The sequence below is a fragment of the Aptenodytes forsteri genome, unplaced genomic scaffold, assembly GCF_000699145.1.
Source record: "Aptenodytes forsteri isolate BGI_AS27 unplaced genomic scaffold, ASM69914v1 Scaffold93, whole genome shotgun sequence".
NCBI classification, from domain to species: Eukaryota; Metazoa; Chordata; class Aves; order Sphenisciformes; family Spheniscidae; genus Aptenodytes; species Aptenodytes forsteri.
The window spans coordinates 1,783,432-1,801,702 of record NW_008794665.1 but is presented as its reverse complement, the minus strand read 5'-3'; the positions used below and the strand labels follow the sequence as shown (position 1 = coordinate 1,801,702).

Here is an 18,271-nt window from a genome sequence, read left to right as displayed (position 1 = left end):
AACCTCAGCCATACATATGGTAAAGTTAAGAGTATAAATGGCTAAATAAGCCACATACATCATAATTCTCTTCAATCACAGAGCAAACATTGAGTACATTAAGTGGCATTTATAAGATTTTTGGTTGGGGTTTGGGTTATATAGCTCAGCTATACAAATCTGAACTTCCAAACTTGCATACTGCTCAAATGAACAAAATCTCTTGTCTTGGAACAGGGCCATCTCTAGCTGGGACACAGACAATGCTGCTATTTATCATATATTTGGTTAGAATTTGTGTAATGAAAAAATTCCCACATTGGTATGAAAGGTCCATATGGAACGACAGTAAATTATGATTTGTAAATCAAAAAATACCCAAGCTGATGAAAAGGACCATGGAGAAATAGCAACTGTTGCACTGGTTTGTGGGAAAAGAGGAAAATACTTTTTAAAAAAAAAATAATCTTACACCATACTTCCAAGAAAGGAACAGCATGTGATTGAATGAGAAGCCAATATTGGAAAGAACAGTGAATTTTCTAATGATTTTAATTTATAGTAAGTCCAGATTCACATACACACATTAAAAAAAATGGTGATTGGGCTAAGGTCTATTGATAGATTAGATCACTGTATAACTCAAGAGGACAAGAAGCTTCTGAATATTAACATCATCATATTCAGCAATTACCAACAGTTTGTAAAACTTAAGGAACTATTTCTACAGACACCATTTTACTTTCTCTATCTCAAGGAAATTGCGTTGAAGCGATTTGACCAAGGTCACACAAGGAATAGAGGTGGACTACATCCTCTCTGTTTTGCCTCTATCTGAAGTTAAATAGGCAAGGTAAAACAGAAAGTAGTCCATAACGAACACTGACTTTGAGTGTGTGTGTAACTTTGTATTTGCAAAACACTAAACTGAAAGCAAAACACTACTACAATACTTTTACAGCCAAATTTTGCAGTGCACTGCATTCCACTCTGTACTTTCCTGAATCTGATGGACATCTGTTTGTAAATAAGGACATTTTCCTAGCAATGAGGCTGGATATGGAACTTATGAAACAAAAGAAGAGAAGGAAGCAAACACTGTTTCTTCTTAGCATCTTTTCACGTAGGTCAAGAAATCATAATCAAAGTTTACACCTGTCTCCTTTCTCTCTCTGGGAAAAAAAAAAAAAAATCCAACACACCCTAAGCTTACTCAAAACCAAAGCACGGTGTCTAGCCTTTCTGTACCAGAACAATGGGAGAGCGCGAGCTGCTAAGTGAGGAAACAGTATAGGTCAGTGGAAGAAACATCTGCCAAAGTAGCCACATGCAAAAGGACAGATGACTTACAGAAGCAGCCTTCTGCCAGTGTATTTTCTTTTGTGCCAGGAGCTCTCCCAGCAGAACAGAGGTGGATTAATTTTTCTTTCTCCGCATGGTTCACTGGCTACTTCATGCTATTGGAAGATTTCTAATACAGACTGGCTTCTCAATTATTTCATCAGCCTACATTACAAATGGTGTTTCCCTTGCAAGAATCACACAAGATTTTGTATGAAATCAGAAACTTGCCTCTAGCTATAATGAAGGAAAGAAAACAAGGCTGTATACTCTTTGGGTGTGGGACTTTGCAAAGGCACACACAACTGCCATAACACTCATTATCCAGTGATGAAAAGAAGCTCCACAGAAACAGAGGTGCTTTTCCACTACCTCACAGTGAAATCTGGCACGAGCCTCAGCAAAATTGAAATTGCCAGTGCCAACACCTACAAAAATAAAGTTAAGTATAAATCCTTCTACTAAACAGGTGTGAAGTTCTGCTAGTCCTGATACACTCAAAAAAAAAATCCCTTTTTACCATAAAAACACACTATCTATAAATTGACATTAAACAATAAAAGCAGCTTTTTAACCATTTTGAAGAAGTGTCATAATTTTGCTTGTACACTAGTTTGATGAGCAGAAGTTGAGCTTCTCACTATACTCAAAGCTGCACCATTAACATAAAAATGTATGACATCTATAAAAGTTAATAGGCATAACGCTAAAAGCTGCCAAGTATAAGAACGGAATAAAAATGAAAGCTCCTGCCTTCAGAATCCCTGTAACTGTGAAATCCATACCCATCACAGCACTGTGCCCTAGGTTTTTCTGCTCCAAATATAACACTGCCAGAATGTTATTTAAGCAGTGCTGTGTGAGAGCTCATTACATTTTAGAAACACAGCCACTCTTCAATAGACAAACTAACAAAAAAAAAATTTACGTATACAAAATAGACATATTTCACAAAGGGATTTCAAGTCACACACCAAACTGGGAATGAATAAGTCTTCACACTCTATTTTAAGTACCACTGTTAGCTTGCTTAAATGAAGTCTGGCATCATGCATTATCTGTATTCATGCTTCCAGACTGACGGCAATACCCAATAAAGAACAAATCCAGTAAGTCCATTAACGAAGGTTTTCTTATTACCATGCTGAAGGGTGGAATGGTTGATGTCTGCAGTCTGTCAGCTCCTCCAGCAAGATCTGATGCCTCAGAAGAAGGTATAAATTGCTCTCCAATTGACCTACTCATCTGTACGTAGGCATAAATTATCTCATTGAAATAGATGGGAGATCAATAATAATAGAAATTGGATTTTATGCTTGCTTATCTCATTCTGCAATTAAGCCTCAATTGTTCTACATGCCTGCAACAGTGCTTGATGCTGTCTCTGACAAGAAATAAAAAACATAAGCTCAAGCCTAACTGTGTTTAATTAAGAAATCCCTACACTCCCAAATAGACAGTTGCTTAAATTAGACTTATAAAATGACCATGAAAACTTATCAGTGCAGATGCAAAGACTCATTGTTTCCACTTATAATGATTATGAGAGAAGAGGATGATCATCTTAACAACAAACCAGACAATGAGAATAAGCACATGCACATTAACATCACATCAAACAAGTTTGATGGGGTAGGCCAGATAGGCTGGCTAAGTAGAATTTTATGATCCTCCTAATAAAATATTTGTTGAATTCCCCAATAGGTATTAGTGGAACAGGACGACCAAGCATGAAAGTTGGCCATTTGGTCAGGCAAAAAATATTTTCTACTTCACATCCCTATTACTAACCCAGCAATATCATTCTCCTGGAACCATTAACAAATTCCCCTCTGACTATCATACTGCAAAAGCAGAAAAGGAAGAAACCAGTTTTTACACATCAGTAAAGCCCACATGATCTGCTTCTCTCTGCATAGCTTGTCTCCTCAAATAGGATCTCAAATACAACCTAAACCTCATATGGTACAAAAAAAATTACTGTTCAGGGACCAGTTTGTCTAACTCAATATCCATCCACCTGTGGATGAAAAGAAAGACACTATTTGATAATATACAGTAATGCTTTACAGACTTCAGGAGGCATAATTCTTATTCTAGCTAATCACATATGGAGTTCGACAAGATTATCTCAGTTTATCCCTTCAACAAATTTGGCTTTTGCTCTTTAATTCCAGAGAGAGAGTGATAGGTAGACAGAAAAGGTGGACAAATAGAGTTAACTGAGTCAACAAACATGGAAAGTCCAGAGCAGGCAAGAACCACCAGAGTTCGGAGGAAAAAGACATGGAGCAAGACAGCAGCTCGTGGGGACTTGGCACTGAAAGCTCTGCTCAACATCCACAAAGAGAAGCTTGGGAAGCAAGCACAGGAAGCCATGTGCAGCAAATACAGGTATTGCCCAGCACTTCTCCTGCATGCACATCTGCTACTGAGATGCCTGTAGAGCTGAGGCATCTACCTCTACAATGCTTTGGAAGGAGTTCTTGATTTAGCACCATATTGGTTTGATGGCATGAAAAAATTACCTCCTTCCCAGTAATGCCAATTTCAGCAGCATGGCATGTACCTATGTCAGGATATTGGACATTTGTACCTTACTGGAGGGAAGAAAGACATTACTTGTAGATTTTGAAAGTGGAAATACAATAAGTATTGTTAACAGTTTCTCATCAGTCACCATTTTATATCTCCTCTTCCTTCCATTGCTGGAATCAAGACATTTGATTGCCAGTACCTCTTCTCCCATTCCTTCCACTTGTCTGCAAAAACGCGTACGTCATAGCTCTTTTCTCCCCTTCTTTCTCCCTATAGGGAGAATATTAGGGGCCTTTTCAGTTTCCAGCAGCTCTTTGTATCCTCAGATGCTTGCCCTGTGCTGCCAGGTATATGTGTACCAAGCTGAATGTAAAGTCTTCCTACAACCACACAGAGCAATGAATGAAGTGATGAGATGAAAGGAAACAGCAGCTCCTTCAGTGTAGGAGTATCATGAGGCGAGAAGGTGTCGTAAAATATATTCTCTAGTCTAAAACTGTTGCACTGGAAGAGTGAGATAACAGAAAGTTGCCTGCGGTTACATTTAATGATATCCTGAACATCAGTCATTCACAGAAAGTTGTTATACATCTCAAGCTTTGGGTTTGGTTCTTTCCCAGGGGTGTGGGGCTTACTTGGTATGTGGATCTACAGTGAAAGCACAGGCAGAACTATTCCTCGGATGAGAAGTTCTCATCTCTTGCCCCACAATTCCTTATGGAAATAAATAAATTCCTCTTACTCTGTGTTGAACTGGCACAAATTAGTTTCAAAGGTACCTCGGCGAGTAACAGTGTTGGGCACTTCTGTAACTTTCCAGGTATGAAACCCCAGCCTGCTGAATCGCGCTGTTACGATCTGCAAGCATCAGTGGGGTAAAACCTACCACCACAGGAAGAAAAGACTACAGTCAGTCAGTCTACCTCCTCTTGGAGTCAACCCGTTGTCACACACTCTGCATCAAAGCCAGCAAGCCACACGCCAGTTCCTCTCCTCCTTATCCCATCATGCTTTCTCATTTGCTGATTTGGCCTATTACATAGTCAAAGTAAAAATCTTAGCTGGAAAAATGGTTTAAAGCACTACTGATGTATGACAGATAGATAAGTAATGTCTTAATACACATACCAAGCATTACAAAAGGTCACTAAGCCTCCTGTTTGCTGCAGTCTCGCATTTTATTTATATACATTGTGGTGTATAAAATACACTCTCATATCTTAAACAGAAACACAGAAATAAAATATGCAACAAAAAGACAAGAAATTATTTCGTGCCAAGATTATCTGGACAGCTTCAAGGACAATTCTCAGTAACCATTCTTTACATGGCTCTCTCTACATGTTATAGTTTTTTAATAATACATAATGTTAAAGCTTCTTGCTTTAAGAGCTTCTGCTTGAGGCCTTACAACATTTTCTTGTAAAAATGTTTCTAAATGATGACATCTCCTGTAAAACTGTATTTGTACCTACACAATTTACCAGAGAGCTCTTTGGTTATAACTGAGCAGGGTAATCTCAGGGGAAAAAACCTATATCACAAATGAAAGAGCCTAACACTGGCTGCCTTTTGCCAAAATACCATGTAGGACTCTGCTGCTTGCTTTAAACATGACTGTGACATTCACTAATGCCATTTTTTAAACCAATGCTTCAGACCCAGAATTATTCTTTCACTATAAATACAGAAACCCCTTTGCACAAGTGTTTAACCATCTCTGCACGGTGCCCTTCAGGCCTCTTGCTGTACAGTTAAATTAAAAATAAAAGAAAGGCACATTTAAAGCAGCACTATGTCTGTCAGCCCTGGAGACAAATTCCCACCATTGCTTCTTTGGGGATTATGTGCTCATTTAGCCAGTGGATGCTCTTCCCAGGGCTCCCAGTGCTATGCAGGAGTTGGCTGGAGGAAGTTATCACTTGTATTGCGGAGTTACTTAAGTAGTTACTGAAGTGTCCTAACTACGGAGTTACGTAGTTACTGAAGTGTCCTACTTTTCCTTCACAACTCTGCACTGCAATATACACAAATGAATTACACACTCTCTGACTGCTCTTCATCTGAAAGCACTAGTTCATCACATAAAAAATTACAAGTGTCAAATAGCATAAGTGTAATGAAAATAAATTTGCTCTCCCTTGATTTTCTCTTCATATTTTTGAATAGGTTTTTGCACTGTATGTGCTGTAATAATACAATGGGCCTTGGTAACCTGTTACCAGATAAAAATATATTACACTGTGTGGTAATGTCTTGCAAAGACAAATATTCTTGGGGGAAACAAAAGGAAAGAGTGATGGGTAGAAGCAATTATAACTGAATAGGCAATAAAAATTAAGTAACTTTCAAAAGAGAGCAATGACTTAGGAAAACAGCCACAACTGGAGACAGCTTTCACTGGAGTTTATTACTAATGTACTTGCAATAATAATTTTAACAATTGCTAGTAGATGGGATGACACAACAGTACTAATACAATTCCCAATCAATTTTCCCTCCTCCCTCTCTACCTAAATCTGGACATTAAAAATGATGCTGCAGATCTGCATTTTCTTAATAGAAAGAATAATTGGAAGAATTTAAAAGCCTGGCAGACAAATTTCTTTGAAGTTTTCTGCTCTAAAGCCAAATACTCGAATTGACTCCAACTCACTACAATGGATAGATGAGTGAACAGGGAGGCCTCTGAGTGCTTTCTTGGCATGTTGCCATTAACTGAATGGCAGCTGGTAATTAATAACCTTTATCTAAACAATAATTCATACAGGATTAAACTTCTAAACGCTATGGCTTGATGCTGCTGAAATTATTGTGACGTAATTTTAAATCAGTGTTTTCAATGAAGTCATCCCCTGACCCATTCTATGTGTATATTTTGGCCTACAAGGGGGTGGTAGGAGGTGCAAGGATATTTGATCCAGTGAGTCACAACATACCCACCTTTTTTTTGGTGATTCTTATGTCAAATACATGCATACATTATGCATGTATACATTATGGAGTTAAGCAGCCTAAAAATCTGCCTAATGAAGAGAAAGTTAATGAACAAAATGCCAACGTCCTGCACATTGTACAGAACATCTTCATCAACTTCAGATGAGTAATAATGAATATATTTGTAATTCTGGCTTCCAAATGGTAAAAAATACACCAGAAGGACAAAAGAAGATGTATCACTGTAGGAACAGGCAGGAGAGGAATCTTGGGAAGATTCACCCACTTCCGGTCAAAAATCTTGTTTTAGACACTGTGGCTATTTTCATATCCATGTTGTAACTATCAACTTCACACTAAAAAAATCTTGCATTTCAGGAACCTTCAAAAGAATCAAAGCTTTAGAGAAAAGAAGAAAACAGTAAAAGATGTGTATTATGTGCTAGTCTAGAACTATATATTGGAATGAAGATGTAGCAGCAGGCTTGGAAGAGGAAAGCATATATGGTGCCTCTGATACGTATGTAGTTTAGTACTAGGACACCAGCTTTGCTGACATACATCTTCTTAAGCAAATCTACCACCAATCTTATAAGTAGTACAAAAAAGCGGGCACTCAGCCATATTGAAGAAACACTGTAAAAACAGTACCTAATTTCTTTTTTAAGTGATCTCTATTTTGGTAATCACAGCTTGATAAAACGTGAGTGGTACAATTACACACTATAGATAAACAGCCTCTTTGGACCAACTTTAATTACTTTAATTTGATTAAAGAGATTTCTCTGAGTTCGCACTTCAGAACATTTATTAGCTGGTTGAAAATATCATCACCTCAGCGTCTAATTTGGAGAATGCAGATCCTTTTGCTTGATAGAATTGTCGCCATCTCTATGTCAGGAGCAACGTAGCAAATGGCATACACTAGCCATCAGACGTCCTGGGGTGTATTTGTCTCATCTTATTTGTGGTATATTTCATAACATGCAATCCACGCAGGTAAAAAGTGCTGTCTTAGAAGCCCTGATCCTGCAGGCAGACACTGGATTAGGAGACATAAATTTCACTATCACAAACTTTATATACTCCCTTTTAATATGGGCCATTTTTTTGTTCCTCCATTTCTTAGGTACACAAGTAATACGCAAAATGATAACTGCAACCACTTCCAGTGACAGAGAAATTAAAGGAAGCATTCAGCAGCGTTTAGCATGCCTTGGTAGCCTCTATTCATCCCTTTAGATTTTGTTTCTCCTCCTGCAAACATTTGAAATTAACAGGCAACACTGAGACAGCTGCACAGTTGTAACTCCCTGCTACTTTGTGGGGTGAGGGTGATAGTTTCATACAAGTGAGATTTTGACTGGTACGCTTGTTTAAGGTTGTGCAAGATTTCCCAATGAAGCCATTTCTGAGAATCCTAGGATTGCCCTACAACCAATTAAATTACCATGTTCAGTGATGCTGAAGTTGTTATCCTTCACCTTCAAAAACATTAAAAATGCAAATTAAATATACATTATATTAACTGAATAAAACATGAAGCTCTCGTGCCCTCTTACAATAATGCAAAGCAAGGAGCAAAAAGTGAATCAGGCAATAAACTTGGCCTTGTCTTTCCTGTATTCAGAGTTTTAGTTGGAATAAACGGATTTAATTTGTTTGTACAGCTATTGAAAACAACCAGAACGTGATGCCACAGAAAGTGGGTGAAGGGAATGGAACAGACTCATGATGCTCAGGGATGTCAAATTCTTGCTGCTCAGGTATGGTGCCTTTCAAGTGATAGCAATTATCATCCTCTGAAACATCTCCTCTGCCCCAGCCCTGGATTTCTCAGCCTCCAACAACACACATTATGCTAAATGACACTCTTGTGAGCCTCCAAAACTTGCGAATGGCAAGTGGTATTAGCTCAGTCTGAGGAACATTTCTCTCTTCTACTTGGACATCTGCATTGCATTATCACAGCCTTTCTTTTTCTGATGGATCATCATCACACAATGCGGACAGCCCTTCAGAACAGCCCAAATACTGATGCTGTAATCAGACAGGAAGCCTGTGGGCTGCTGCAGAGAGACAGTGGGGGAAAACAGCACTACCACTCATAAGAGGATGCATTTGCAGTACCTGTTTACATCATTTTCTGGAAACAATCTCATTCATCCAGGAGAAATGCTTTCAAATCAGTAAAGCTAAACGTCTATAATCCAAGAATCCTAAAAGTTAGCTGAGGAAATAATTGCTAATATGCCAGTACTAAATTTTAAAATAAAACTTTGAAATAGTGGAGATTTTCTGCAACACTAAAAATGTTACTATTGCAATACTGAAGGAGGGTGACCCAATAACTATAGGCCTCTCACTGTGGTATCCACCATCACAAACAGAATAACGAAAAATTATAGAGATGATAAAGAATTAAAGGACAGGTTATAATTGGTACCAATCAGTCTGATAACTGTATAAGGCTGAGATACAGTGCAGGTACACTCATGGGAAAATAAATATTTTATAATATATTTTAGAAAATTCAAAAATTATGCTTTGTATAAACTGCTATTTACCTGGAGAGGCAAAACTGCATGAAATGACAAGTGTCCCTAGAGCAGCTCCTAGGAAGATCACAAGACAGTTTGTCTGTAATGAAGTCTTACATAAGTTACTTATTCTGCAGAAAACTAAATGCTATCCAAAACCTCATGTTGTGTAGGCAGAGCGCCAAGTAAAACACTAAACCAAATGATAGGAAAATTCTACCTCCAGGAGCACTAAGAAGTTTTATTCTGCTCCCTCCTGACCCTCTTCTTCCATCTTCTCCAAACCAGGTAAGTTGTTCACACATGAGAATATTAAGCAACAAGAAAACCAAGGCAAACTGTCCTAAACGGTAAGGGATTTTTTTGTTTGTTTTTTTTTTCCCCTGCACATTATGCTGAATCTTTGTCTCAGGTACTCTGAAATTTGAATACCTTAGATTCTACCTGCATGGAAATGTGTTCCAAAATAGCTATTCTTAAGTAAATATCTTCGTGGAGATTCACAGCCAATAGTCTCTGCAGGCTAGAAGAGACCACAAAAAGATTCGATCAGAAATAGTTACTCCCCTTTCAATTCATATCCTAGCTTAACACAAATAAATTTCTCTGGGTACAAAGAAACCTTCACCCTACTTTGGCCCACTGTAGATTTCTTGTTACTAGCCCATATGACCACAGCCCTGCAGATCTGTAATGAGGAGGTCTGCCATAGGGAACCCAGCCAAGGAGCATGCGCTCCTTCCAAATTTAGTGAAGTCCAGACACAGTACACAGAAAGACAAAACTTTGTTCAACTGTTTCAAGAGGCAGCCTGGAAACAGCAAAGGTAAACCTCATGAAACAGACTATTTAAGTTTACCCTTACATACTTATGCTCTATGTAATTCTATAGCGACAGTCAAGATAGGAAATCTTATTATTAAATTTAACTTATATGAATCTGGAGATAAAGAAACAATTTAAAGAAATAATCATCAGATTGCAGACTTTGAGTGAGCTCCAGGAGAGTTGACAGACAAGCTACCAAAAGCAGGTAAACATTTCAAGTTCACTTTCATCCAAGTGTAACATATAACCTGGGAATCACATTTTACTTTTCCAAAAGTCTGACATTTCCAAAACTGCAATCTATTCTATCTAGATATATATTCCAGCTGCCAGATGTAATGACTCTGCATGAAGATACTTTTGCCAAGTAATTTTTATGCCAGGTAAAGCTTTAGGAAACGTCTATTTCAAATGCTGAAGTTGCTGCTATGATGATCGGTTAACGGAAAAGATTATTGATGCATTTTAAGGTGACATCATGTATGTTCTCGTAGCCTCGGTAACTATAAGAATTTTATCACAAGTCAATACCCCATACATACCCACACACATCTCTACCCAAAACTAATCTTTTGGATTTTTTTCTGATTGCAGTACTTTCATTAATGCATTGCTAGGTATAAATACCAAGAATTTATACAGATGACTGATTTGAAGAAATAACCTCAAATTCCTTATATTAGCTGAAAAATGCAATCCCATTCCTTTCTCGCAATGTCACTGTTCAGGCTTTCTACAGAGTCCAACAGAGGTTACAGGCATGAGTTTCTACTCAATTCCTATTTTGAAAGTGAGAGCTAAAGAATTAGGCTTAAACCCTTCATATCTCTTTCTGTGATCTATACACCAATTAAAAAGATATAACCCAACCCATGGGAGACAGCTTTTCAACTCTATTAACAGAATTTGAGAGTCCTCAGTAGAAATTGGGGGGGGGGGGGAATCCTGGATTAGTCAGCCATGCTAGACTTAAATTTTTCAACTCATGACAAGTAGGTGCATTTCATATTTTTCTAAAGGTTTCTTTCATTTCCCATTACAAAAGAACTAGATACACAAATGCATTTTAGACCTTGGAATGATATAATTTACTCGTTTGATAAATATTTACAGTTAAAATATTTTTTGTTAATTTTGTGTAAGTTCTGTGCATCACAACTGAGGCCCTCAGAGGCTGCAATCCTTTCTTCTTCAGGTTCCACAAAGAAACAGAAAGAAATATAACAGATTTTTTTGTACTCGAGTGTTTCTCCAGCTTTTCCTTAGTCTTTATAGAATACAGCTCTCTACAGAAGAGAGAGAACTATTTAGTACTAAACTCTTCTGACTTAAAAATCTGTTACCCCCTTCAGTAGCCACACGCAGACACCCTAATACTTCTAAAGCTCTCCAACTCTGCAGCGTCTGAATAGTAAAGTGTAAAGACTTACACTTATCTTTTGAAATCAAAATGGCCAGCCTAATTCACCTCAAGAAACAGAGCAATTTGAAAAGCTGGAGAAAGTGATAATTTCCTAGATAAGAGAACCTTCATTCACTCTGTAATCCTGCAGCCGAGTAGCAAGTAGAGATCTCCTATGATGCAGAGATCTCACCAAAAACTGCATTCAAAATTTCTTGCTTCCAGCTGGGATGTTTGTTTCTCAAAAACGTACAAGTCCTCTTATATAAGTAATACGAGCCTTACAATGAATCCTGCACTGCTTCCCAAGTGGCTCCATATCACCAGTAATGCTCAAAATCTGAGGAGGTTGCAGGGAAGGAAGACTTCAAGCCATTTTGATTGTGCTACAGTCAATAAACGCCTACATTTTTGTTTACTTTGCTTCTACATCTTCTAGAAAGCATTTAAAAAGCCACCATGAACTTTTTGCATTTGCTCTTTGGATAGTTTATCAAAATCTCTAGCATTAACACCACTGCATTCTAACATGCATGATATTAAGCATGTTTGGAAAGGCACCAACTAATCTTTAAATGTTACTTTCACATTTTTCACTTTGTACCATCCCTCACTCTTTTCCTACACATCAGTGGCACAGTTCAGCTTATCAATTTGTAAGAAAGAAATCTTCTCTGAAAAAATATGATGGCAGTCTGTCTCATTTGCTACATTGCTTCTGTTGCTTTTTGACAGACCTTTCTTAAATTTCCTGTATTTCAGCTACTTTTACTAAGATTGAACACCCCTTTGCATTGTGAAGAATCTGAGCTGAACTCCGAAATAAATTCTACTGAAGAGTGGCACCCACCAAGATCTCATGCAGCAAGGAAACCTTGCAAAACACACAGAATACTGCACTAAGCTGATAACTTATGTTGATTCCATTTTGCTTCTATTATTTTCAGACTTACCTTTGAATAAAATCACTACAACAGATACATTGTTGAGTCCATGGATTTTTTTTTACATGTAATATTTTCCAACTTGCTATTGTACAACTGATCTCACTGAAGTTATCAGAAAGATTTGCTGAGCCTGGTGCTTCCAAGCATGAGTAACCACACTGATTTTCAGAGATAATTTTGAGCCTGGAATTTTTATTCTTTTGTAATGCCAGCTAAAGCTGAGTATTTTTGTTCTAGATTCTTGTATATTCATGTCATAAAAATCGGTCAGATAAAAACAAGCACTGTCAGAAATAACCGATGACCAGCCCAAAATAACCAACAGGAATAAATTGGGCAAGGGGAGAGGAGTGGATATGTTATGGTCATCCCTTAAAGAAAAGCTCAAGCAGTTCTCTAGAATTTGTTTGTGGAGGAGGATACTATAGTTTAGCAATACAAGAAGCATTCACATAAAGAAAAACTACTCAAAATTCTGCTTTTCATTATCAAATCAAATGTAAAAATCACTTATCCACAGTTTTAAACTCACTTTTTTTTTTTTAATGTTGTAAAATAAATTACTTCTTCAGTTTTAGGTAAGAAAACAGCATCTGCTGATTCATAGCAGCTTCCAACTTTCCCATAAAGTTAGATTGCATGTGAAATGAATGTCTGAAGAGCAGAAAATCACCCAAAGAGAGAGGAGAAATGTATGTGAACTGGCAAAGCTATTACATGTATCAACGTAGTTTAGGGACTTGACACAAAACGCAGAGTTTGAAATTCCCAAGATATGATCTTGATCAAATACATTTAAGGTACATTTCATTTTTAAAAAGTGATTTGAGCTTTGGAACTAGTTCTGCTCAAATTCCAAGGAGTCTTAAGATTTCAGCACTTGCTAAAAACAAGTATCTTAAACACATCGCCTCTCTTGCTAAGTCTATTGAAAGAAGGAGGAACAAAGACTAGCCATACCCAGCCCCATTTGTACATCCACAACTGCTTTTTATATGTGGAAACCAATTCTTAAAGAATTTTGATGCTACGTAACACATCGCAATCTGCCAAATTATTTTTGATGGCATTTTGTCAGCAAAGAATCAGAAGCTACCTCAAGCAAGTCTTATTGACCTAAAGGCTCAGCTGGTGGAAGATTTAAGTAGCACTTTACATTAATTATGACTGCTTATCCTCCCTTCTGACACAAAAAAACCCTTCACAATAAATTTTAATAATGTATTTTCAGGCATGAATTGATGAGGGTCAAGGGATCCTATGCAGAGAGAAAGAAACAAAACAGTGTTACAGAAATTCTTCATGGTGTATTGTAATATAAACAACAAAATGTTGATTTTCTCCAAGGCTCTCCAAAAAAGAAGTTGACAAATATTGAAAAAGAAGTATGTTTTATGCTTAAAAATTTGTGACTTGAGTGTGACTCATAGGGCCAAGCAACAACTGTGCACGGGGCTTCCCTGGATGCCGACCTTCTTTTAAAAGGTTAATCCTCCAAATAATGAAAGTCAATTAAAAAAAAAATGTTCCAACTACAGAATTCCTGTGAACTATCAATATAATGCTGTTATCTGGCATTGAAAGATACAATTTGCCTATTAGGAAGGAAGTTGTTTGCTAGTAAATAGCAAAGACTACAAAGAAAAGTTTTGCTTCCTGGAATACAGAAAAATGCTTTTCTGAATAGTTATATTTTTTTTTCAAGATACAGATAAGGTAGAACCGTACATCTTTTAATGCCATAGGTGAACTAACACAGCAAAGAAATTACTTAAAAATGTTTTCTTAAGTTAGTGTTTTCAGAGGTTTGTTTTACACTCAGTTACTACTACTATTCTAAATCAAGGTCACTGTGTTTGTCTAACACAACCAAGTTAGGCAAGGTACTACTTGCTCCTGTGCTGCACAGGTATCTCTAGACTCTCTTCCCCTCTCATCAGAGGAAATAATTTCTACCCCATGATGTGTGGAACTCAATGAGCCAAGCACACAGAAGAGTATGATTTTGGCTCAGCATTTGATCCATCAGTGCCAAATTAAAATGACATGAAAAATATATAAAAAAGATAGAAAGTATTGGAAAGGTAAGAAAACCAAGTGGAGGTTGTCTTCTTCCTTCATCTATATCCATTTACTCCGTTTTCCTTTCTTCTATCAGCGAATTAGGATTAGCAAAGACTTCAAGAAGAAACTAAAATTTCCTATTTTTCAAGTAGAACTACCGAGCCTTTTTACAAGTGTCTTGACAAGTCCGTCTCTTTGCATCACCTCACACTTCAGATTGCACCCATTAGAGGGCGTGTTAGCTGTTATAACCTAGGTAATTTTTTTTTTTTTTTTAAAACTCCTTCTGGTAGTCTGAATGGATTTCATCTTCTCCAAACATTCCTCTTCTCTGATCAGGAAACAAAGTTCTGGCACCCCTTTTCACTGAAACAGCATCTCAGAAATGCAAAGGTCTCTTCTCTTAGGGCAGCTGGCTGCTTCTGTATTTGACCAATTAACGACTGTTTGCTTTCAGCTTCTGGCGCCCAACAGCACAGCAAAGCTGGTCGAACACCTGGCTGCACCTGGAAGGGGGGGATCACGCTCCCTTCCTCTGCCCTTTGCAAGGGCTGGCTATCACAAGGCTTGCCACCAAGCCACAACTTGGTACTAAAGAGACATAACATAACATTTTTTAAAAAGAAAGTAGCTTCTTGCTGGCTTCCTTTCCTGCACCAGGTCATGAAGGGATGGGACAAACATAAATTGTTTACCTGTAACATGAAACTGCAATTTCCGAGTACAGCTCTCTGGTACTTTGTGATGACCAAGCCCAGTACATCATAACCCTCTTGTCATAAAACATAGTGTCAGAAGCAAAACCTCTGTAGGCTTTTACTTATTTAACTGTGTTTTGTAGCCTGGCACTCTGGAAGATTTGTTTTGAGTTCAAACTTTTTTCCAGATATCACAGGGCATGGCCATGACCTGCAGCCACATTTTCTGCTTCCAGCAATAGCAGAGGAGCTACAGCCACCTGGCATAGTCATTCAGGCAACCAGAGGTGCAGGATGCGAAAACGCTGCTAAGATCTACAAGTTTCTGGAGAAAATACACCCTTAAAGTAAACAAAATAATGAATACCAGCTGCCAAAGAAAATTAAGTCACTGATTTGGGATTGCTTAAGTATATTCCTGCTCAGGAAAGCCTTTAAGCAGGTGCTTAATTTCCACATGAGGTTAAGTCCCATGTGTTAGTGCTTTATACCCTTACATAAAGATCCCAAACGCAAACTCCCTCTTGTGTGTCAGCAGCACATGAGAGGCTCTGCAAGGCTCCCATGTCTATTCCAGGCTCAGAGTAAATGTTTTCTGACGACCATCAACACTACCTGTTGCATGTCCCCCTGTGAGTGCTCCGCTTAACGGCTGCATCCTTCAGAGTGGCTTGGCTCACCTCAATACTCTTTCAGACTACACAATGAAGAATTGCAAAATACTGGATTTTAAGGAGAAAACAAAGTTTCAGAAGGGCCGGTAATCACAGAAGCTAAAGGCATACCAACATTCAAATCGAATGAGCATTAAAATCCCACAGCAGGCATCCTTTCAAAAAGATAACATGAAAGGTTATGGTTTTCTGATATGATTAGTGTTTTAATAAAACACTGCCTAGTTTCAAAATCTGTCCCTGTAACTGCTCTCTCTTGCTCAGATAATTTTTCATAAATTGATATTTAGTCAAAATTACTTGGTAGTGTACAATATAAAGGGTCTAAGTAACAGGGAACCAGGCTAAAATGTAATTAATTCCCCCATCTAAGAGAATGACCTTCATAATTCACTTCAGGCTTCACCTCTAGAGTGTCATGGCTCATTTCCTCATTATCAGAATTAGATTTTAAAACACTACTGTCCTCCATAAAGTACACTTTGTCTCTGATCATATACATAGAGAGGAGTATGTCTAAAATTATTTGCATCACATAAATACCCAATTGCCTCAAATACAGATCAGTGTACTTACTAAGAGTACTTACTAAGAAGACAGCCTGTGCCCAAAGAGCTAACAGATTACTACAACAACAACAACAAAAGCTTGTAAATGAAACAAAAGATATTTGAGAAGGGAAGGAAGAAGAGCAAGGAAGGCTCAAAGGGGCAAATTAAATTAATTAAGCAATTAATTAAAATTCATTAGAATTAATTAATTACATTGACTTTTAGACAAAAACACATATAGGTGCATACAGCAAATACAGATCTGTATGCAGTCGGATACATATTTGTACCTAAACTGTCAGGTGAAACAAAGACTTAGTGACTTCCACTTAATTCAAAGAATTTAGTCAGAAAAAGCAAAAGCAAAATCCCAAATTAACATTATTTTACGAGAGGACTCGGGAGGACTCTGTATAGCAGAAAACAATTGAATGCAGTAGTTTATTGCTTGGTAGTTGCCACAACCTGCTGCAAGCTTGCAGGTTGTGAGGTCTGTCTGGGAATATACATTTCTGGTTGGACAGTGATGATTGACTGCTATAGTGATTTTAGTGGACATTGCATCACAAAAAGACAGGAAGGGAATCTGGATAGGGGGTCCATTACTTATTTAAGGCGATTACTTTGGGGGACTGATAGCCTAGGGTGCTATCTAAATAATTGGCATCTAGGAAGATGAAGCATCTCTCATTTGCTTTGTCTCTATACTTCTGTTTGTTAAAATACCCCAAAAGCCTTCAGGCACAGTGGCTTTAAACATTTAAATGTACTACTGATATTATTTAATCACATCACAATTTGTATAGCTCTCTTAAAAGTAAACCACTAGCAGCATGTCAGAGTACATTAACACAGCAGACTGAAGCACCGTGTTTAATGTATGAAAACATATATTGGGCACTTGTGAACTGCAACTGGAAATACGCATATTGCAAAATCAGAAATGATCCAATCTGGATTTAAAGTGTAAGTACTGCAGAATATCAGCCTATTTAGCTACTCCTACAGTAATGTGATAAAATTCACTCAGCACTCCACCATCAAAGGGCATCACACTTGTCCAGTTATTTATTCATTTATTTGATTCACCTTTTTGAAAGAGGTAAAGAGGCTAATAGCCTGCCTCACAGTCACATGCTTTTTAAGCAAAAGCCTGGGAAGGAAATTCTTTCAAGCCTATTAAAATTCCTGTCTGTCATTTGAAAGTGGAAGCTCTGATAGAAATGTCAAAACCTGCCATAAAAATTAATGTTGAGCCAAACTTCGGCAACTGGTAATGGCAAATGGCATCAGTGTTAGGAAAATCACTCTTGCTGTTTTAAAGTCATGAGAAAGCGGAAGGGAAAAAAGACTGCAGAAAGGTAGTGGGATAGGTAATGCAAACTCTGAAACATTAATCCTTGGTTTGATGTGCGGTCCTACTTAAATACCTCCAGCCGTATCGTCGCATCTGAATGCTGTGATGTGGCTGAGTATAACAGTGGGATGCTACTGGGTTTCCTGGTCACCTGAAGAAAAGTGGTTTCCATAGAAACACTAATATTTTTTTCCTTAAACCACAACAAAGACATGCAGCAGTCATAAAGCATATGTTTGGTGGGTTTTAGGCACTCTGTGAGACAACATGGATAACAGCAATTAAAAGATGGCAGGATCTTGCCCTAGCTTGCACTGGAGAAAGCCTCTTTTTTCCCCCCTTTGGCTCAGTGATTTAGAAAGTATACTTCAGAAAAGGCTCTTCAACCGCACTATCTGTAATTTAAATTTTTTAG

At 37.7% G+C, this 18,271-nt stretch overlaps 1 protein-coding gene across 1 annotated transcript in view; it reads right to left on the bottom strand.

The window, feature by feature from the left end:
• Positions 1-18,271, bottom strand: part of GRID2 (glutamate ionotropic receptor delta type subunit 2) — a 766,470-nt gene that overhangs the window by 583,249 nt on the left and 164,950 nt on the right. The gene's annotated exons all lie outside the window — the stretch shown is intronic.